Below are 24169 nucleotides of genomic sequence, written 5' to 3'. Positions count from 1 at the left end.
CACCAGGGATGGGGTCCATTCAATGCACTGACCTCAAAGCATGGAGGAGAAGCAATTTCACCTTTCATCACTTAACACAGGTGACTTTTGGCTTGTGGCAGGCATTGGTGTTATGAGGAAGTGAGTTCATGAGTTTGGCAAGCGAGATAGAAGATTCTAATTATGAATAAGCACATTAACCATTTATTTACAGACAAACAGGAAAACATTAAACCAAACATCTAAGTCACCCTAAGTTACAGAAACTATGACACTAAACTTTGAGTAACTTTTCAAACTCAACAGGTGCTTCATTAAATCTTTCAAGTGACACAAATACAAAAGCAAACATTCAACAGATACTTAGCTAAGTGTGTGTATGGGTCCTTCTATATCTGCGGCATACTTTGCCAACTGTTCTACAGCACTGGCCATGACCTCAGTGTGAAGATGAACCCCTGGAGACAAAGGAAAGCCTGCGAGTCACACATGCTACTCTTATACCCCGTAGGCGTCCAAAACCAGACACCGGTATTGTGCCACACAAGACAACCAATGGGAAAGAGCTGCTGCACCCTTTGAATAGGCCAGTCTTCAACCAGCACAGCAGAAGCAGCTTTCAACCGACAAGTAAACTGAAACTTCACATTACAATTGGGGTGATATCCGGACAGGAAGCTCTAGTCCAATATTTCCTACATCATGAAAAACAGAAACATTCATTGTTCCTTCCCTTCCTTCTGCCATTTTCCCTTCTGCATTCTTCAGAGCTTAGAAATATACATACATTATTTATGGAATAAATAACGACCTGATGAAAGGTCTTGGCCCAAAACATTGACTGTTTCGACTCTTTTTCATAGATGCTGCCTGGCCTGCTGAGTTCCTTCAGCATTTTGCCTGGTTTTACAGCATCTGCAGATTTCCTCTTGTTTGTGGTTTTACATACATTATTTGCTGTTTTAACTCATCTTTATTTCTTTTCAACCTTCATGATGTCCTATGTTGGGTTTTAACCCAGCTCTGTCATGGTAACAGCATATCATTGACAGCGAAGTGCTGCGGGGCATCCTGAGCTTGTAAGAGTTTTATTTAAAGATGAGCCTTTTCAATTAAAAAGAAGGAAATTAATGAAATTAAATATTTTTAATTTATGAAGAGGTGACATTTTTAGGTCCAGATGATTTATTGATGTGGAGTTCCTGCTCTTTGGTAAAATGTATATTCCCCTTCAAGGTGTCACGCAAGTGAAAAGTAGACACGTCACAGACGAATGCAATGTCCTAATAACCTAATATTTTACATAAAGGACATATTCAAGTTTTTAAGAGAAGAATTTGAGAAAGGAAATCTCCAATCCTTACCCTACCTGTATTTTACTTGACTCCAGATCCATCAGTATGATCAGCTCTTACTGGGTACCTCAGTTCAGAGTCAATTAGACATTGTTCATAAATGAAGGCTTCACTGTCAATGAAGGCTTTGCTTGTAACATCAACATCCTGTGAGTGAATATATTAAAATGACAGGCAGCTCTATTGTTAACTTTCGATCCAGTGATGGTAATCTACAATTATCTTTTCCATGACTGAGGCAAGCTTTTGAGGCCTTCTTGCCAAGTTGAATAAAGCAATAATGTAGAGGTAAAAGCGTCCTTAACAACATACTCTATATATGAAATGCCTACATATGAATTGACATCAAAGTTTTAACCAGTCCAGAAACATTATACATGCATGTGGATTAAAATGGTAATGCCTTTTTCATACCTACTCCATTGTTTTCAAATCTTTCCATGGTTGTGCCTTTCCTTATCCATGCAATCATTTTCCATTCTGAGAACCCTGTTCTCTACATCATCTCCAAATTTAATCATATCACCATTGGTAGCTGACCCTTCAACTACCCTTCCTAAACCTTCCCCATCCCCCAACCCTCTTTCTTCTTTTATGATGCTTCTTAAAACCCACCATTTTGGCTACTATTTTGACCATCTGTTAAATGTACCTCTTGATAGGAGCTGGTGACACTTGTGTTTGATAGCATATTTTTGAAATGTCTGGATTTTGACTGGATTAAGAGAAGTAGTTGTTGCAGTTTTGAAATACTTTAGCCCAAATATAAGAATTAGCCAGTCAGAAAACACACTGAAATACATTATGTATCTAATCTGCGCTGTTCTTAATGATTGAAATCCCTGTCCTTCTATAACTTCAAGGCTTACTCCCAGAAACCTTCTCTGGGCCCATAAATCAACACTGGGAATACTTCACATCCCAAATTCAATCTCTTGCTCTTCTTTTCAAATGCTACCTAAATTCTTTTCTTGAACCTAAATTATTTGGAAAAGGTTAATCAGGTGGTACTGTATTGACTTTTAATTATGTAATTGTACTTACTTCATGTTTCGATTGCAGCTATCCTCACTTTAGTTAACCCTCTGCTGTGGACAGGTTATGTCGCAGAGAGCATAAGCAATGCAGTGTCATGAAGGTACACCATTTGAGTTTATACAAATTTCAACTCACCTAGAACCTGAGATATAAGGTTTTCAACAATGGTTACTTTGTAAAGAGCAGGACAGTGTTAAACAGACAGGAGGAATCGAAAAGAAACAGCCAGAATTCATTAGATCACGAAAACTCCTAAGAAGTTTGAACGTGCATGCTGCCTAAAGATGTTAAAGGCTATACCTAAATTAAGAATTTTTTTTAAAAAATGCTGATAACAGGGCAGAAAATGGGAATGCTTACATAACAAGTCTATAGGTTTTAAGAAAGCAACTTAGAAAATCTAAAGAAATCTTTGAAGTCATGAAATGAAAACAAAATCATTCACTTCTGATGAAGGGTACTGAAGCTAAAGCATTAACTCTGTTTCTCTTTCCACGGGTGCTGCCTGACCTGCATTTGTTTTCAGATTTCCAACATCTGCCACTATTTTTAGATTTTATTTAAAATTATGAATGACTCCAACAGGTTAGATGTGAGATGATTATTACTAAGTGTAGAAGGACCCAAAGCTAATCACAAATGCAGGACAATTACAAATTAATATGATAAAACAATTACAGCAAATTTGTCACAGGATGGAACTGAGGCAGAGTTTTAGTGGACAGATTTCCCCAATGCCTTGTTAAAGGGATTTTCCGTCTATTCACATTCTGATAAGCAATCTGAAACCTTTAAATGATTTCATAAACATAATCAGTTTAGCAAATGAGAGAAAAGGGAATAATCTGCCACTAATCTGGCCATCTCTTCAGAGTTACTGGTAGTCAAGGGTTATCATAACCAATTAAGAACATACATGTAACAAGCATGTGCTAAAAAGCTGACTCAGCTGTAACAACGGAAGGACACAGCTAGGAGTTTTATGACTTGCAGACACTGTATGGGGAAAAAAATGGCTCATAATTCCAGCAGGAATTTGAAAGAATGGAAAGAAATATAAACAATGAAAAGAGACTTGAGGTTTTGATAAAAGCAAAGCAGCCTTTAACAATTATTTCACTGAAAATTCTCATTTCAATAGGAGGTTTCCTGATGCAGTTATTTTATTTACAACTATTGAGTAAATCTGGAATTATCTTCCTGTCCTTTTTTTTAAACTCTATTATTTTGAAATCAACTCTATTGGATTATTGGCAAAAGTAGTGAAATGATTGTCGGTGCTCGATAGAACTTGTTGAGCTGATGGGAAGATGACAGTAATTCAAATAAACACTCTTATAAACAGTGGTGTGCAATCGAGTAGAGCATCTCTAAATGCATATACATCGAACCTTGAAGTGGATGGGTTACAGCAGCAGAAGACCATGAACATACACTCAGTGACCACTTTATTCAGTACAGGAGGTACCAAATAAAATGTCCACTAAGTATCACACATCAAAGTTGCTGGTGAACGCAGCAGGCCAGGCAGCATCTGTAGGAAGAGGTACAGTCGTCGTTTCAGGCCGAGACCCTTCATCAGGACTAACTGAAGGAAGAGTGAGTAAGGGATTTGAAAGTTGGAGGGGGAGGGGGAGATCCAAAATGATAGGAGAAGACAGGAGGGGGAGGGATGGAGCCAAGAGCTGGACAGGTGATTGGCAAAAGGGGATACGAGAGGATCGTCTTTTTTAAAATTATTGACAACTGTTGAGTAAATCTAGAGTTATCCTCCTGACATTTTATTCCACTTCATAATTTTAAGGTAGACACTATAGTTAAAGGGACTGTTGGAGTAATAGAGGTGAGGGGAGGATTGCAAAAGGTCAAATTTGGAGGACATCAGGGATATTAGAATGGTTCAGAGTTCTGAAGGATTACAGAGTTGAGTGGCGCAAGGCGCCAAAGCATTTGAACAGAAGAGCTGATAACTCTTTTTGAAAAGAGCAGGTTGCCCCACATACAATAGACAATCACTCCCTGACATCAAGAATGCTTATATTTTGAAAAAAAGGCTTGTTTCCACCATAAGGGAAATCTGAATTGCCCTAATTCTGATCAGATAATTAAAGGTGGCCTATTTTCAAGTTATTGCTTATTAATCATTGTAATAATACCAATCACATTGAGAGCAGTATAATTTTTCATTTAGTTGAAATTGCTTCCCTGGTGAATCACTTCTTTGAGAATAATGTAATTGTATGAAGGTTTTGTATTCTTTTCCTAAATGACTTCAGTGCTTGTAATTGGAACAGTGTTTTTTTTTGTTTGATTACAGTCTATTAATAGGAATAGAACAACTTTGTGTAATTAGCGTCACTAATTTGCTATTCACAATTTATATTCTGCAGTGATCAACTTTGTTTGAAATAAAAATGGCTCACTTTACTGTCTCACAGTCCATTGCAGATTTCAAAGTCAGGGAAGCATGGAGAGGTTTTATTACTCTGAGAAGTACTGGCTAACTTAAAGAATTTACAACTAAGCTGTGGCTGTGGAGATCGTTGTCAGTACAGTACAGCTGAAATACCTGCTGAATTACTCCCAGTCTATCAGCACTAAACTGAAGTGCTGTCAGAACAACGCAATACACATTCACGAACGATATAACAAAACAAAAACACAAATAAGTCTGAGATACAGCCTTGTACTCATTATGAATTGGGGTGCATGGGGTGTCAGGGAGGGGTAGCACCTCTGGTGGGGGAACATGTCGCGTCCTTTTCAGGGCAGTTAGTCCACCTTTGGTCCCCACCTGGCACTCAGCTCTCACCTGTGGCTCCCCGTAGCTGTTTGCATGCGACAGCAGCCACACCCTGGGCAACGGCTTCGACAAGCCGGCTAAACCAGGTGAGGGTAGCCAACGGGTCTCAAACCCTCGGTAAGATAGGAAGTTGTCTATCCCAGCATGTGAAGACAGACTCCGGCGGATTGTGCGGACGAGATCAATGGAAGGTCCAACTGTCAAGAAGGCGGTCTCTGCAAGCGTCGTGGAACGTGTAGAGCAGGACAAGACACAGAAGACGTCCTGGTCATCCACTGCGCCTAGTCCCATCCCCAGCCATCTAGACTCTGTCTTGCCACTGGATCCAGATGGGAATTGGGAAGAGAGAGTGAGACTGACGCTGCGCAACTGTCCCTCACTTAAATCCAAATCACGCGCTAGTCTCGACACCATCATAATGGTGTTGAGGTCCTCATCGACGTCAATGATGGACAAACATTATGAATTAAATCCAGTTAGGGAGGTTACAGAACAAAGTAGACTAAGATGGTATTTAAAGTAAACAACTCAGTTTAAAGGAGAGTGGAAATATTTTCATCGATACCCTCTTGATAAATGTGGGGAATAATTGTCTTTTTTTTTAAGTTAGGACAAAATTTGACTGGCTGTGGGGTTAATTGGTTGAGAAATCAGGTAGGAGGGACAACACCTTATATTTTGTCTGGGTAGCCTCCAACCTGATAGCATGAACATTGATTTCTCGAATTTCCGATAATGACCGCCCCCCCCCAATCCTTCACCATTCCCCATCCCTTTATCCTCTCTCATCTTATCTCTTTGCCTGTCCATGGCCTCCCTCTGGTGCTCCTCCCCCCTTTTCTTTCTTCCATGGCCTTCTGTCCCCTCCAATCAGACTCCCCCTTCTCCAGCCCTGTATCTCTTTCACCTATCAACTTCCCAGCTCTTTACTTCACACCTCCCCTTCCCGGTTTCACCCATCACCTTGCGTTTCTCCCTTCCCTCCCCGCACCTTTTAACTCTACTCATCTTTTTCGCTCCAGTCATGCTGAAGTATCTCGGCCTGAAATGTCGATTACACTCTTTTCCATAGATGCTGCCAGGCCTGCTGAGTTCCTCCAGCACTTTGTGTAGGTTGCTTGGATTTCCAGCATCTGCAGATTTTCTTTTGTTTGTGAAGGAAACAATCTCACTATGTACTTTCAGAAATGTTCATTTAATATGTGTTATGTTTCACAGAATGCGTTCTCAATATGTCTTTCTATCATGTTTCAGCTAACATCAGGTAGAAGAGATTCTTAATGACTTCTTGTTATTCAATAATTAAAAAAAAATAAAATTCAGTGGTTATTGCAGCTTCCTCCGAGCTAAATAGCCTTCCTCTAGAACAGGGGATCCTAACCAGGGGTGCACAGATCCCTTGCTTAATGGTATTGATCCATGGCATAAAAACGGTTGGGAAACTCTGTTCTAGAAGATTGAAGGGATCTATCAAACATTGAAAAGCCTAGATAGAGTGAATGTGGAGAGGATGTTTCCTCTTGTGGTGGAGTCAAAACCAGAGGGCACAGACTCAGAATATAAGGGCATCCTTTTAGAACAGAAATGAGAAGGAATTTATTTATCCAGAGGGTGGTGCATCTGTTGAATTTGTTGCCATAGATGGCTGATGAGACCTAGTCACTGGGTATATTTAAAGCAGAGGATAATGGGTTCTTGATTAGTAAGGGAGACAGACAGAAAGCAGCAAAGTGGTTGAGAGGAGTAATAAATCAGCCATGATGGAATGATGGAGGAAACTTGATGGGCTGAATGGCTTAATTCTGTTCCTATATCTTATGGTCTTGTGGTCCTCTGCATCATCGCTAGCAAATAAGAAATGATTCAATCACTCTCTGAATTTTTTGCTAAATTTTGCATTTAGCTATGTTTCTGGGATATGTTTTGTTTTGAACCATCAATTTCCTCACTATAGGTATCAGACTGGAGGAGTAGAGACAGATCCAATAGGGCATGGTTAGACGGCATTTAGTGGTAAATTAATTTAGTACTGTCACATGAACGAAGGTAGAGTGAAAAACATTGTTTTACATGCCATCCATCAAGATCATTTCATCACATTAGTCCATCAAATACAAGACCTTCTCAACCTTTATTTTGCCCACTAACGAAGAGTCCGTGGCCCCATGTTGGAAGCCCCTTGTGGAGAATAAAGCGTTACAGTTACCGGAAAAGTGCCGTGCAAGCAGACAATAAGGTGGAAGCAAACTGTGAGGTCAAACATCCATCTTACCATACAAGAGGTCCGTTCAGCACTCCAGGGACATCGAGTGATGTCTGTGGGGAATTTATACTTTATCTCTTTGACGATATGGGTTTTCTCCCATATTCCAAAGGCACATTGATTTGTGGATTGATTGGCTGCTGTACGTTGCCCCACATCTAGCTGAATTGCAGTAGAAACAGAGGGGGGTGTGGTTTGATGGTCATATGAGAGAGAATAGACCACTGCAAAATAATTGGGAGAATGACATTGATGAGATCGCTTTGAGAGTAACTACATATTAATTAAATATCGAAAGAGTAATTTGACAATTCAGAATCTGTGGAGCTGTCAAGAAAAATAGTAATGAGATACTGGGGGCATTGTTCGTGCTTATGCAAAACCCAGCTCAATATTTTTGGAGGATAATGTTGAGAGGTAGAATGTAGATTTGAAAGGAAACAAGAGACTGCTGGGAAAGATCAGATAGGTAGAGGAAAGGAATCTATTACAAGTGCTTCTTTCACTAGAAATGCATAGAGCAGGTTGGAACAAGGTGGGTTCAGTATTCTGCAGCTTGATGAGTGAAGGTATTTTGGAATAAGAAGAATGTGTTGCACCATATTGGAGGCCAGGATGAAAGAGAAGGAATGGTTTCTGCCACAAACAGAAGCATATCATTACTGATTTAGTCATCGCTGTCATGGTCCAGTCCATGAAGTCTGCATTCTGGATCACGGTCCGCTCCATCGTTCCTTATTCCAGGTTTTCCGGTTTTCCCTTGTCCTGTTGTGTGCCTTAATTGAGGCACATGATTCTCATTTTGGACTGGACTGTTCCCTTCCCTTTCCCTTCACCTTCCTCCTGAAGCCTTGCCTGCAACCTCTGCCTGAAGCTTTGCCTGCAATCTCCGCCTGAAGCCTTGGTCTGAAGCCTTGCCTGCAACCTCACCTGCATCCTCATCTGTATCGCTGTCACGTTCTACTGCTGGAGCAAGACCAGAACCTTGCTGTGTCCAGATAAGGAACTGTCTATCGTTGTTTGGAACTGTCTCTGTCTCCACGCCTTTGCTAGGTAGTTCCAGTCGTTTGCTGCTACCTTGTGTTGTGAACCATCTCGTTGTGTTCAATATTCTGTGTAGATCCCCGGCCCCAAGTCCTGTTCCCAAGGAGGAGTCCCAGTTCTGTGTTCCATGTTCCTGTCTCTCAAGACCAAGGCTCTGTGTTCTGCATTCCTGTTTCCCAAGATTATCAAGACTCTGTGTTCTGCATTCCTGTCTCCCAAGATTACCAAGGCTCTGTGTTCTGCATTCCTGTCTCCCAAGATTACCAAGGCTCTGTGTTCTGTGTTCCTGTCTCCCAAGATTACCAAGGCTCTGTGTTCTGTGTTCCTGTCTCCCAAGTCTAAGTCTGATCTTCTGGTCCTCATCCATTTCTGGTCCCATGTCCTGCCCAGGAGTCCCGCTTCCTGCCCCCACGTCCAGTCCTGTTGCCTTACCACGTTTTGCCCTCTCCTAAATCTGGAGTCTGAGCCCGAGTCAAGACCCAGGTTCCAGGTCCCTGTCCAGCCTCTGGCTCGGAGTTTTTGTCCAGGTTCCAAGTTCCTAGTTCCTCGTCCAGGTCCCGCTTTCCTAGTCTAGTCCTAGCCCAGGCCCTGTATCCTAGCCTCGTCCAGGGCCTGTGTCTTGTCCAGCGGCATTTCTTCCCTACTTCCCTTGCTTGCTTGACATTCCTAGTCCTGTTCCTAGTACTTCAGTGTCTGTGCCAAGCATTTGGGTCCACTCCTAGCGCCCCCATTATGACAATCGCGAAGTGCTATGGTCAGAAATCTGATTAGAAGAATACAAATATAGAAACACAGAGGCACAAGAGCCAAGGTCAAAGTAAATTAATTATCAAAGAATGTATATATCACTATATACTACCTTTAGATTCATTTTCTTTTAGGCATTTACAGGAAAGTAAAGAAAAACAATGGAATTTATGAAAAACTCGACATAAGCAAAGACTGATAATCAATATGCAAACGAAGACAAATTTTGCAAAATTGTAGGTAAACACATAGTAGATAAATAAACAGATATATAAAGAAATCAATACATACATACAGACAGTGCAAAAGTCTTTGGCACAATATATAGCTAGGCTGCTTAATACTTTTGCACAGTACTGTAGTAATTTGTGTATTGCACTCTACTTCTGCCGCATGCATGCTGTCCACCCCACCCCCTCACCTCTGGTACTCCTTCTCGGCCACCTGTCCCCCACCCATCCGGTGGCGCTCCACACTCGCCATTTCTAAAATCCTGCGCTACCGCCTAATTTACAAACTCGCTCTCCACTCCACGTTGGCAAATACAGTACTGTGCAAAAACTTAGGCTCCCTAGCTACCTGTACCTGCCAAAGACTTGTGCACATACATACATACATACATACTGAGAACATAAATTACAGCATCCTTGAAAATGAGTCTGTATGTTGTGGAATCAGATTGGAGTTGAGATGAGTGAAGTTATCCGCATTGATTCAGGAGCTGGATGGTAGTACAGTACGCGGGAATCTAGAGCTGAAAACAATCTGCAGAGGGAGCTCAAAAGATCAGGCAAAATCTGCGGAGTGATAAACCCAAAGAACAGTCTTGAATCAAAATGTTGACTGTCTTTTTCCCTCCACAGATGCTTCCTGACCTGCTAAGTTCCTCCAGCATTTTTTGTTCTGTTGATGCAAATGTCCTCCAGCATGGAAGAGCCCTAAGAGCTGACCTGAAAGTAGAACGCATGTCCTACTGTGGTGTGAGATGTGCTGGAAGGCTCAGCCCCTGTTAGCCTACTGTTATTTATTTATTGAGATACAGTGAGGAATACACCCTACCAGCCCTTTGAGTCGTGCTGCCCAGCAATCCCCCAGTTTAATCCGAGCCTAATCATGGGACAAGTTACTATGACCAATTAACCTACCGCCGGGTGCATCTTTTGACAGTGGAAGGAGTCTTGAGCACCATAAGGAAGCCCAAGCAGTCACAGGGAGAACTACAAACACTTTATAGGCACCGGTGGGTTGAACCCAGGTTGCTGGTAATGTAAAACGTTGCGCTACCCACTACACTACTCTGCCATTTAAAGCTGTGCATTTAGATTAGGGACAAGAATGCCTCCTACTGCACTTAACAAACAAATCAGCTCAAAATCATGAAACTGCAAGACTGAGAAATTATATTCCAAAGGTCTGAAATAAAATTCAAACCTTCAGATAGGATATAAGCTCTTTGTTTTAAAATTTCCCTAAATTTACTTCCTATGGTCATAAACATAAATCTTCAATATCTGAGTATGGAGAAATGTATTAATTTAATGCTGATCTTTCGTTGTTGATAACCTTTACTTTATTGTCGCCAAACAATTGATACTAGAGCGTACAATTATCACAGCAATATTTGATTCTGCACTTCCCGCCCCCTGGAGTACAAATCGATAGTAAATATTAAAAATTTAAATTATAAATCATAAATAGAAAATAGAAAATAAGGTAGTGCAAAAAAAAATCGAGAGGCAGGTCCGGATATTTGGAGGGTACGGCCCAGATCCGGGTCAGGATCCATTCAGCAGTCTTATCACAGTTGGAAAGAATCTGTTCCCAAATCTGGCCATACGAGTCTTCAAACTCCTGAGCCTTCTCCCGGAGGGAAGAGGGACGAAAAGTGTGTTGGCTGGGCGGGTCGTGTCCTTGCTTACCCTGGCAGCACTGCTCCGACAGCGTGCGGTGTAAAGTGAGTCCAAGGACGGAAGTCTGGTTTGTGTGATGTGCTGGGCTAACCTGAAGCAATTTTGATATTTAGAAGGTTACAGAGACCTCAAAAAAATCATATTACAGTTTACAGGATCATAGCTATTGCTACATAAACCCAAGAACCTATTTCATCTTTAGAAACAAATAATATCTAGAAATCCTGCCTGTTAGCATCACTATGGCATATAATTCAATGTGGTCTCATAGGATTCAGGATGATTGCCTATGTCCTAATTCTGTGCCTGATTATCCTACTATGGGAAATATTGATGAGATAGGGGTTGCCAGTTGGAAAAGACAAGCAAGCAATCAGTGACATGCTACGTTCCTTACAGTCCTTATCCTGACCTCATTATGTAGGGACTGGCATAGCAGTCAGCATAACGGCATTGCAGTCCCGCAACTGGGTTTCAATTCCCGCCACTGCCTTTAAGGAGTTAGTATGATTTCTCTGTGACCAAAGAATGTTTAGAATACTTGTTGGTCACATGGGTTTAATTGGGTGGCATGTGCTCTTCGGGCTCGAAGGGCCTGTTACCGTGCTGTATCTCCAATGAAAATAAACATTTTTTAAAATTCTGTGTGTTATTTTGAATACCTTTTTTCCTCTTGAGCAGTTTTGGGACTTACAGGAGTCACTGGGAGGTTTGTTTTTTTTCAGAGGATATTGAAAACATCTTTGCATCTTGTCTGGTGATCTCTTCCCTTGAGCGCATAGAGCAGAGCATCTGTTTTGGGAATGTGGTGTCAGAACATAAGTAATGTGGCCTAGTTAATTGTGCAAATGGAATATATTTCAGCCCTGGAGAAGCTGTTGACATTAGTTCAATTGTCCTTCCACAGCATTAGGGTATTGTGGTTGTTTATTCCAACGTGATGAGGTAACTGTTCTACATAGAACATATAACCATATAACCACATAACAATTACAGCACAGAAACAGGCCCTTCTAGTCCGTGCCAAACTCTTACTCTCATCTAGTCCCACCGACCTGCACTCAGCCGATAACCCTCCATTCCTTTCCTGTCCATATAGCTGTCCAATTTAACTTTAAATTACAACATCGAACCTGCCTCAACCATTTCTACTGGAAGCTCATTCCACACAGCCACCATTCTCTGAGTAAAGAAGTTCCCTGTCATGTTACCCTAAACTTTTGCCTTTTAACTCTCAACCGATGTCCTCTTGTTTGAATCTCCCCCACTCTCAATGGAAAAAGCCTATCCACGTCAACTCTATCTATCTCCATCATAATTTTAAATACCTCTATCAAGTACCCCCTCAATCTCCTATGCTCTAAAGAATAAAGACCCAACTTGTTCAACCTTTCTCTGTAATTTAGGAGATGAAACCCTGGCAATATTCTAGTAAATCTCCTCTGTACTCTCTCAATTTTATTGACATCTTTCCTATAATGTTAAAAGGCAGGGACAGAGTGGATGTGGCAAAGTTGTTTCCCATGATGGGGGAGTCTAGTACGAGAGGGCATGACTTAAGGATTGAAGGGCGCCCTTTCAGAACAGAAATGCGAAGAAATTTTTTTAGTCAGAGGGTGGTGAATCTATGGAATTTGTTGCCACGGGCAGCAGTGGAGGCCAAGTCATTGGGTGTATTTAAGGCAGAGATTGATAGGTATCTGAGTAGCCAGAGCATCAACGGTTATGGTGAGAAGGCAGGGGAGTGGGACTAAATAGGAGAAAATGGATCAGCTCATGATAAAAATGGCAGAGCAGACTCGATGGGCCGAATGGCCTACTTCTGCTCCTTTGTCTTATGGTCTTATGGTCTAATTCGGTGACCAGAACTGTACACAATACTCCAAATTTGGCCTTACCAATGCCTTATACAATTTCAACTTTACATCCCAAACTCCCATCCTCAATGCTCTGATTTATAAAGGCCAGCATGCCAAAAGCTTTCTTCACCACCCTAACCACATGAGATTCCACCTTCAGAGAACTATGCACCATTATTCCTAGATCCCTCTGTTCTACTGCATTCTTCAATGCCCTAGCATTTACCATGTATGTCCTGTTTTGATTAGTTCTACCAAAATGTAGCACCTCACATTTGTTAGCATTAAACTCCATCTGCCATCTTTCAGCCCACTCTTCTAAGTGGTCTAAATCTCTCTGCAAGCTTTGAAAACCTACTTCATTATCCACAACTCCACCTATCTTAGAATTATCTGCATACTTACTAATCCAATTTACCACCCCATCGTCCAAATCATTAATATATATGACAAACAACATTGGACCCAGTACAGATCTCTAAGCCACACCACTAGACGCTGTCCTCCAATCTGACACACAGTTATCCACCACTACTCTCTGGCGTCTCCCATTCAGCCACTGCTGAATTCATTTGGAACCATTCAGCACAGGAGTGGCACTACTGCTTCAGGAGGCTAAAGAAAATTGGCTTGTCTGCTTTGATCCTTTCCTATGTTTATCAATACACCATAGAAAATCTCCTATCTAGATGTATCACAGATTCTGAATCAGAATCCGGTTTATTATTGTAATGTATAGATCTATTTCTTTTAGAGTAACAACCACTCTTAGCATTACATATTGATCTGTTGTCTGTGAATGTGCTGTTGTCTACACATGTGCATTGTTCTCTCTCTCTCTAACATTGCAGTGTGAATACACCAGTTAAAGCCATCTCTCATGTGCATGCTTTTATTTAATTGATATGTAGCTCAGCACAGACATACAAATTGGCGATGAGCAAGAACCTGAATGCCAGAAAATATCAGGAACTACATGACAGTTACGGCATGATTGCAGGACGAAACAACAAGAGTTAAACAATACAGGGAAGGCCATGGCAAGTGCTAACAAAGGCATAGTAACAGTGAAAGGTGTGCTGAATTTAAAGTGAAAATAATGTGGCAATGGCTTCAGACGGTAAAGTTGATGAATCTGATAGCACTAATGAAGGCTGGAGTCATATTTCAAGAGGATTGAACTGTATTGTTATGCGAACAAGGTAGAGGAGCAAATGAAAGTCCCTACACTTCATAGTTTCATGGGCCCAAGAAAGTATAGTCTCTTATGCAACCTAGTAACTCCTGAAAAGCCAGTTAGCAAGACGGTCGATGAAATTGTTACAATTTCACAAGATCACTTGAGTCCTAAACCACTGACAATAACTGAGAAAATTTAGATTTTACAAAAGGAACCAGTCAAACGATAAAAGCACTTCTGAATACATTGCAGAACTGTGTGAACTGTCCTTGAACTGTGACTTTAGACATGGACTTTCTGATGCATTAAGGGATAGGCTTGTATGTGGCATGCATTGTCAAAGCACTCAAAAGAGGCTGTTATCTGAAAGAGACCTAACCTTAGAACTGGCATTGATCATTGCAATATCATTAGAGAATGCAGCAAAGGATGCAGCAGAACTACAAAAAGAATGTAAATTCACAAAATATTTCTCTATGGTGCAAAAAACCAAAGATGATATCGATGCAGCAAATCCTCCCATGATGCACAGGACTGTTGGCTTAAAGAAAATGTCTGCGGAAAGTGTCACAGACAAGGTCACATAGAGAGAATGAGCAAGGCAGACAAAAACCACAACAGAGTGAAAAGTCTCAAACACAAATCTATGCAAATGCCTAAAGTTACCGAGTGTAAAACAGAATCAGACAACATAGAGTCTGGCAAAGGTGAACTGTCTTACCCAGAACTACATAGTATAGCTGAAGCAGATCATAAAATCAGCTGGATCACAATAGATGAGCCTGGTGTAAAACTGAAAATGGAGCTGGATACAGGGTCCATAAGACATAGGAGCAGAATTAGAACATTTGACCCATCAAGTCTGCTCCACCAATCCATCATGGCAGATCCCAGATCCCACTCAACCCCATACACCTGCCTTCTTGCCATATCCTTTGATTCCCTGGCTAATCAGGAAATGATTAATTTCTGCCTTGAACATACACACGGACTTGGCCTCCACCACAGTCAGTGGCAGAGCGTTCCACAGATTTACTATTCTCTAGCTAAAAAATTCCTCCTTGCCTCTCTCCTAAAGGGTTGCCCCTCAATTTTGAAGCAGTGCCCTCTAGTTCTGGATATCCCCACCATAGGAAACATCCTCTCCACATCCACCCTATCTAGTCTTTTCAATGTTAAGTAGATTTCAATGAGATCCCCCTGTATTCTTCTAAATTCCAGTGAGTGTAGGCCCAAGCTGCTAAATGCTCCTCATATGTTAACCCCTTCATTCCCGGAATCACCTTTGAGTCAGCTTTCTCTATAATTTCAGAGACTGACTACTAAAGACTGTTTTCTAAGATACCATTAGAGAAAGCCTCAGTGATGCTAAAGGCCTACACTGGTGAAAAGATGTCCCCCAATGGCAAACTGAAAGTGACGGTGGAGGCCAAACACGGCAGTTAGAGCACTATGTATTGAAAAGTGGAGGAACAGCACTTTTCCGACATGAAAGGTTGAGAAAAATCCAACTCGACTGGCACTCAATCAAAGCTGTCAGTGTGATATCAACAGGTAATGGCAGCCCAAATGGTAGCACCAACCAGAGACTGACTGTCACAGCTGCTTAATGCTAGTGAGAAGGTGTTTGAGAAGGGGATTGGTAAACTCAAAGGTATGAAGGCCAGAATCGATCTGAATGAAATAGCTACATCAAGATTACATAAAGTGTGTTCAGTGCCTTACGCATAATATCCTAAAGTGGATGCTCTACTTCAGAACTTGGAGGCATCGGAAATTCTTTCCAAGGTTGAGTGGAGTGATTGGGCCATGCCCATTGTCCCGGTGATCAAGAGAGGAAAGGCTGTAGCTGTTCACATATGTAGGGATTTCAAAGTGAGCACCGACCTGGTGTTGCATACTGTGCATAATCCCCTACCATGAATTGATGACATTTTTACATCTTTCATCGGTGGGGAGAGGTTTTTTAAGATTGACTTGTCACAAATGGAGATTGAGGAGTCAAGTAAAAAGTTCCTCACTATCAACACTCAGTATAATTTTCTCATCTTTGGCACTGCACCAGCTCCAGAAATTTGGCAGAGAGCAATGGACCAAGAGCTCCAAGATATCCCAGAAACACAATGATACCTCGATGACATCATCGTGACTGGCAAAAATGATGAAGAGCACCTCCAGAACTTTGGTGAAGTGCTTACCAGTCTAAGCGAGTAAGGTCTGTGTGCAGAGAGAGAAAAGTGAGTTTTCCAAGCATGTAATCTCATATTGTAGACCTATCATTGACAAGCATGGTTTACATAAGTCACAAGAGAAGGCTGAAGCAGCGCCATAGGCAGCCAAGCAGGAAAATGTGTCACAACTCACGTCATACTTGGGCCTTGTAAACTACTACCACCAGTTTTTCCCAAACATTGCTAAAGTGCTGCATCATTGAATGCATTGTTCTGGACAGGAGCAAAGTGGGAATGGTGAGAAAGATGTGAAAAAACATTCAAGGAAACAAAGACTAATAACATCCGATGAACTGCTCACCCATTATGACACATCTCTGCCTGTCAGACTGGCATGCAAAGTGTCCCCTTATGGCATTGGAGACACTTTGTCATGAAAGGTGGATCTGAATGCTCGACTGCCTTTGCTTCAAGATCACTGATGAGAGTAGAACGCAACTATACAAAGATCAACAGAGAGGCCCTTAATCTAGTCTGGGGAGTAAAGAAGTTCCACTTCTACCTCAATGGACAAAAACGTTTATGCTAGTGACAGATCACCAGCCCCTTGTGGCCATTTTCAATCCCAGGAAGGGAATTCCAGTGATGACTGCTACCCAGTTACAATATTGGCCACTATTACTAGAAGCCCACTCTAATGACATAGAGTTCAAGGGTACCAAACAACACAGCAACACTGGTAGCTTGTCACATCTTCCACACTTGGCAACTGAAGAAGAAAATTCTTCAGACTATAACCCAGCAGAGGTGTTGCGCACCACATTGGTGGACCAGTGACCAATAACAAATTCCAAAATACGAAGGGAAATAAGGTATGACCAACATTGACAAAAGTCTATGAAATCACCATGCAAGAATGGCCAGCTCAAGGTAACCCTGTGTTTCCAGAGTTCTCAACAAGATGAGACAAACCGTTGGTATGTCAAGGAACCATGATGGGTGGGTCTCGTGTTGTGGTTTCCTCTAAACTGTGCACCAGATTTTTAGAAAATTTGCATGAAGGACATCTGGGTACGGCCAAGTTGAAGCATCTCGCCCGGAGCTATGTGTGGTGGCTGGGAATAGATAAACAGATTGAAAACTTGGCTAAAAGCTGTTCTGGGTGCCAAAAAGTTTGAAATGCACCCCCACAGGCATGGTTACACCCATGGCAACGAGTACGTATTGACTTAGTTGGGCCATCAGAGATTAAGGGAGCTAGGTCCTGGATGACCTAGACCTGCTGCCCTCTACTGGTGAGATCAAGAGAGTGATCTCGCAGATTAACTCAAATAAAGCAACAGGGCAGGATGGCATTCCTGCTGAGATCTACAAAGCATTAGGTCCAAATGCCTTACAGGCATTCCAAGGCATCCTGGAAGACAACTGGGTCACAAAGGAGATGCCTGACGACTTCTGCAATGCCCTCATCGTGGCTCTCTACAAAAACAAGGGAAGCAAATCACACTGCGGAAACTACAGGGGTATCTGACTGCTGTCCATCGCAGGCAAGATTTTTGCCCGCATTCTCCTGAACAGACTTGTCACTGTCTCGGAAAGGAACCTCCTGGAGGCGCAGTGTGGCTTTCGGCCAGAACGGAGTACAGTAGACATGATATTTGCCATGAGGCAAGTCCAGGAGAAGTACATCAAGCAGAACGAGCCTCTTTACCCTGTCTTCATTGACCTGACAAAGGCATTTGACACTGTAAAGAGGGAGGCTCCCTGGATCATCCTGAGAGATTACGGATGCCTGAGGAAATTTGTGAAGATGATTCAGCTGCTCCACAACAGAATGGCAGGACAGATTCTTTGCAATGGTGATACGTCAGCTGCATTTGCCATTTCCAATGGGGTGAAGCAGGGCTGTGTACGAGCCCCAGTCCTGTTCAATCTGTTCTTCACTTGCATGTTGTCACATGCTGTCCAAGGTCTGAAGGAGGGAGTGTACACCAGGTAGCAATTGGACGACTCTGTCTTTCACCTTTGCCGCTTGAACACACGGACAAAGTGCCTCCATACAGTCATTCAAGAAACCCTCTTTGCTGATGACTTTTTAAAATAGAATTCAGCGGCGTCACAGAACAGCAGTCACAATTATTACAACAACGGACTTCCAGTGCCCCCATTGTGCTAGACTCTGTGCTTCCAGACTGGGACTACAGAGCCACCTCCGTGTCCACAGATGAACTGCACAACAGTGTGTCTTCTTCCAATCTGACGGACTGCCACACCATGCAATACCTAAAAACTACTATGTTACAATAAGACATATATAAAAAATAAGTAGTAATAATAAGTAAAAATAAATAGAAGCTTGATAGTTGAAGGGTAATAACTGTTCCTCACTACCATGTTCAGGAACAGTTACTACCCTTCAACCACCAGGCTCTTAAACCAAAGGGGATAACTTCGTTTAACTTCACTTGCCCCATCATTGAAAAGTTCCCACACCCTCTGCACTCACTTTCAAGGACTCTTCATTTCATGTTCTCAATACTTATTGCTTATCATTTATTTTACTTTTGTATTTGGCCAGTTTGTTGCTTTTTGCACACTAGTTGTTTGTCCGACCTGTTGGGTATGGTCTTTCATTGACTCTATTATGGTTTTTGAATTTACTGAAGATGACTGCAAGAAAACAAATCTCAGGGTTATATATGGTGACATATATGCACTTTGATAATAAATTTATTTTGAACTTTGAATTTTGAGAAAGGGAGCAAAAAGTGAGGTAGTGTTCATAGGTACATGGTCCATTCAGAAAGGCGGAGAGGAAGAAATTGTTCCCGAAATGTTGAGTGTGCATCTTCAGGCTGCTGTACTCCTCCCTGATGGAAGAAATGAGAGGAGGACGTGTCCTGGATGGTGAAGGTTCTTCACGATGCATGCCACCTTCTTGAGGCATCACTGACAACTGCTCTGCCCTTGAGTGCAAGAAACTGCAGAGAGCTGCAGACACAACTCATCGCATTACAGGAGCCTGCCTTACCTCCACTATCTCTGTTCATGCATCTTGTTGCTTTGGTAAAGCAGCCAACATAATTCGACCCAACCTTCCAGGACATTCTCTCTTCTCCCTTCTCCCACTGGGCAGGAGATACAAAAACCAGAAAGCACGGACCACCACACTCAAGGTCAGCTTCTATCTCACTGCTATGGGCCTACTGGCAGTACCCTAGTATGTTAAGACGGACTCTTGACCTCACAATCTACAGTACTGTACAGGTCTGAGTCACATATAAATAGCTAAGATGCATAAGAATTTTGCATAGTATTCTAGTAATTGTATGTATTGCACAGTACTGCTGCCACAAAAAAATCATGATATTCGTGAGGAATGTTAAACCTGATTCTGATATGGGTCTCTAAGGACCGAGAACAGGAAGGGAGCAAGGAGAGGGGAATCATGGTTGGGATAAGGGAAAGGGAGAGGGGAGGGATCTGGAATCATCAAATAGACATTCTGTAATGATCAATAAACCAATTGTTTGGAATCAATGACCTTGCTAGGTGTCTTAGGGCTGGGTGTGTCTTCAAGAGTAACCCCCCCCCCTGCCTCTGGCACTCCATCTCTGCCACCTGTCCAACACCCCTCCCAAGGTGCTTCACCACCACCCCTCCCCCCTCCCAGCATCCTTTGCTCCTGAAAGATTACAAACTTGCTCTCCGCTTCATTTTGACAAATATTGTACTAGCAAAAGTTTTAGTCACCCTAGCTATATATGCATGCCTAAGATTTTTGCACAGTACTGTACCTCGTTTGACTTTGCACCTTATTGTCTTCCTGCTTTGCACTTTCCCTGTAACTGTAACACTTAATTCTGCATTTTGTTACTGCTTTCTCCTCGCACTACCCCAATGCATTATTCTAATAAAATGACCGAGATGGATGGCAGGCAAAGGACGTGCTGACATTGGAGAGGGTTCAGAGAAAATTCATGAGAATGATTCCAAGAATGAAAAGGTTCCCATATGAGGAATGTCTGGCAGCTCTTGGACTGTACTCTCTGGAGTACAGGAGAATGAGGGGGAACTTCATAGAAACATTTTGTATGTTAAAAAACCTGAACAGATTAGATATGGCAAAGTTATTTCCCATGGTAGGGGAGTCTAGCACAAGAAAGCATGACTTCAGGATTTAAGGAGATCCATTTAGAACAAAGATGTGAAGAAATTACTTTAGTCAGAGGGTGGTAAATCAATGGAATTTGTTGCCATGAGCGGCTGTGGAGGCCAAGTCACTGGGTATATTTAAGGCAGAGATAGATAGGTTCTTGATTGGATAGGGCATCAAAGAGTATGGAGAGAAGGCAGGGGAGTGGGGATGACTGGAAGAATTGGATCAGCCCATGATTAAATGGCGGAGCAGACTTGATGGGCCAAATGGCCTACTTCTGCTCCTATATCTTATGGTCTTCAAACACTGTACTTCAGTACTTGTAACGATAATAAACCACTTTACCAATGCCTCCTTCATCAGTTCATCAGTTGGCTAAAGGCTGTGCTGATGAACTGAAGGCCATCAGAAAGTTGTCTTACTAGTGAGTCATTGCATCATATAGAGAGAGAGAGAGTCCAGGGAGAGTTAGCGCCTCTGGTGAAGGAGCTTGGCGAGTGTATTCTGGGGTAGCTCACTCACCTTTGGCCCCCTCAGCTCTCACCATGGCTTCAAGTAGCTGTTTGCATGCAACAGCAGCCATGCCCTGGTACTCTGCTTCTATAGGCAGGCTAAACCAGGCAGGCCCCATAGGGAATTATCTGTTCTAGTATGTGAAGTCAGCTCCAGCGGACTGAGCAGATGAGAGTAACAGTGAGATCCAATAGCCAGGAAGGCAGTAATGTCATGCTTCATGAGGGGTGGAGGACATGAAAAGACCCAAAGGAAGTAATGGTCATCCTCTACAACCAAGGAAGTCCCCAGTTTGTGAAGACCACTCATACCACTGAATCCAGACGTCCAAGGTCAAGAGGCCGGTTCACCTGTGAGAAAAACTTCACCCTCCGGCCAACTTTAAATTTCTCCCCTCTCACCCTACAACTGTGCCCTTTGGCTTGAAGTTCTCCTGATCTGGGAAAAGCCCAAATATCTGTCCAACTATGCATCTCATAATTTTATAAGCCTCTGTAAAGTCACATCCTCAATCTGCTATGTTCTAATGAGAATAAACCAAGTCAATCTAATCGCTCCTTACAAGTACGGCTCTCCATTACATGCATTTAATCTGACTCCAAAATTTACTCCAAAGATTTCATTGGAAAGAATAACATCATAAGAGATTCTCGAGATCCTGGAAAGCTCAAGCAACATACGCAAAGTGCTGGAGGAACTCAACAGGCTGGGCAGCATCTATGGAGGGGAATAAACAGTCGACATTTCAGACCAAGACCCTTCATCAGGACTGAAAGAGTAAGGGGAAGAAGCCAGAATAATAAAGTGAGCAGAGGAGATGAAGTACAAATTTTGCAGGTGATAGGTAAGACAAAGTGAGGGGGAAGATGGGTGGATGGGGGAGAAGATTTTTTCATTGGAATGTGTGTGTGTGCTTGGGGATAAAGACTAACTATTCTACAATCCATTTTAGTGCTACTTAACTGTGATGGATTTCTCATCAAACATCTTCGACCACATGACGCTCGACTGACAGGCTGGCATGGTGGCATGCAGTGTGTTCTACAGCTACTGTTGGGATTGATCCTGTATACTTAAAATTCACTCACAAATCCTTTAGGATATCTTGGTGACACAGCATTCAATCATCCTTTACCCAGAGAAGCTCCATTAAGAGTGACTCAGTTGACACAGGAGTTTGGTATAAAACTGCAAAAGACCAGCGAAATCCAGTTTAACTTAATTAAATCTCATGGCATGCAAGCCAGACACCTTAGAGATTGACATCTGTTATCCTTGTTTTAATTGAAGGTGGCATTATTTAATTAAAAATGGTAATTGAATAGGCATTAAGAATACATCTGATAATCAACAAGAAGCAGCTCTGTAAGAGTTGATGAAGGTACCACAGCATAAGAACCGGAACTGTCAGGCTGGGCAACAGCTTCTTCCCCCAGACTGTTAGACTTCTTAACACCCAGCACACACGTACACCCCGTCTGAATGCCCTGCTGCCAATCGCGCCCACAGACTCCCCAACTCACAGACACACTCTCATCCTGCACCGGTCGCCTTTCATCTTTTATTGTTGCTGTTTTGAATATTGATAGGACTGCTTGTTTTATTATGATAGGCCAGTAATATTGCACTGCCTTACATATATGCGCACCTCGCACTTTATGTCAACCTGTCAATTTTCCAGCCATCCCACTCAGGGACTTGTGCTAATATTATTTTGTGATTGCATGTGTTGGATACTAGGTCTACGTGCTGTGTGTGACTACAGGTACTGTGGCCCCAGAGGAGCAATGTTTTGTTTAGCTGTATGCATGTATATGTTGGAATGACAATAAACAAGAACTTGAACTTATCCTTGCATGTGCCAGTGAGGCTGAAGCTGGAAGCTGCTGACAGGAGAAGGGTTGACAGCAGAAATTTCTGAACTGAAGTTTGTGAGACTGTAATGACTCCTGGAACGAGGTAGATCCAAATTGCTTCCTCATACCGTCACTACTGGCTCCATAACTCTACATGCAAGAATAACCCATGCCATTTTCTCTCAGCTACCATCAAGCTGGAGGTAGAGAACACTGATGGCGTAGAGGAAGAAGCTGTTTCTAAATCCTTACGTGTTGGTCTCCAGGTCTGAAGTGATGGTAGCGAAGAGAAGATGTCATGTCCCAGATGGTGAGGGTCTTTGGTGATGGATGTCATGTTCTTCAGGTACCATCTCCTGTAGGTGCATTTGATAGATAGATAGACATACTTTATTGATCCCGAGCAAAATTGGGTTTCGTTACAGTTGCACTAACCAAGAATAGAGTATAAATATAGCAATATAAAACCATAAATAATTAAATAATAATATGTAAATTATGCCAGATGGAAATAAATCCAGGACCAGCCTATTGGCTCATGGTGTCTGACCCTCCAGGGGAGGAGTTGTAAAGTTTGACAGCCACAGGCAGGAATGACTTCCTATGACGCGCAGTGTTGCATCTCGGTGGAATGAGTCTCTGGCTGAATGTACTCCTGTGCCCAACCAGTACATTATGTAATGCATGGGAGTCAGGTGGGTTTCCCCCTTGATGGAGCTAAGTGAGCTGTCTGTCCTCTGCTTACTATATTTGTCAATGTGAGGCCAAAAGTTGTGGACACAGCTCAGACCATCACACTTGCTTGCATTTACCCTATCTATACCCATCATAATTTTGTATACCTCTATTAAATCTCCCTTCATTCTTTTAGGAAATAAAGTCCTAACCTATTCAAACTTTCCCTATAACTCACATCCTCAAGTCCTGGCAACATTCTTGTAAATTTTCTTTGCACCATTCAATCTTCTTTACATTTTTTATTTGGGTAGATGACCAAAACTGCACTCAATACTCCAGGTTAGGCCTCAACATTGTCTTATACAATTTCAACAATAACATCCCAACTCCTGTACTCGGTACATTGACTTATGAGGTCCAATGTGCCAAAAGCTTTCTTTACGAACCTACCTCTCTGTGATGCCACTTGCAAGGAATTATAGATCTGCATTCTTAGATCCCACTGCTCCACTGCACTCCTCAGTGCCCTACCGTTTACCATGTAAGAACCACCTTGGTTGGTCCTCCAAAAGTGCAAAACCTCACACTTGGCTGCATTAAATTCCATCTGCCAT

This window comes from Mobula birostris, chromosome 5 (assembly GCF_030028105.1).
Source record: "Mobula birostris isolate sMobBir1 chromosome 5, sMobBir1.hap1, whole genome shotgun sequence".
Classification (NCBI taxonomy): domain Eukaryota; kingdom Metazoa; phylum Chordata; class Chondrichthyes; order Myliobatiformes; family Myliobatidae; genus Mobula; species Mobula birostris.
This window is presented reverse-complemented; position numbering follows the sequence as displayed.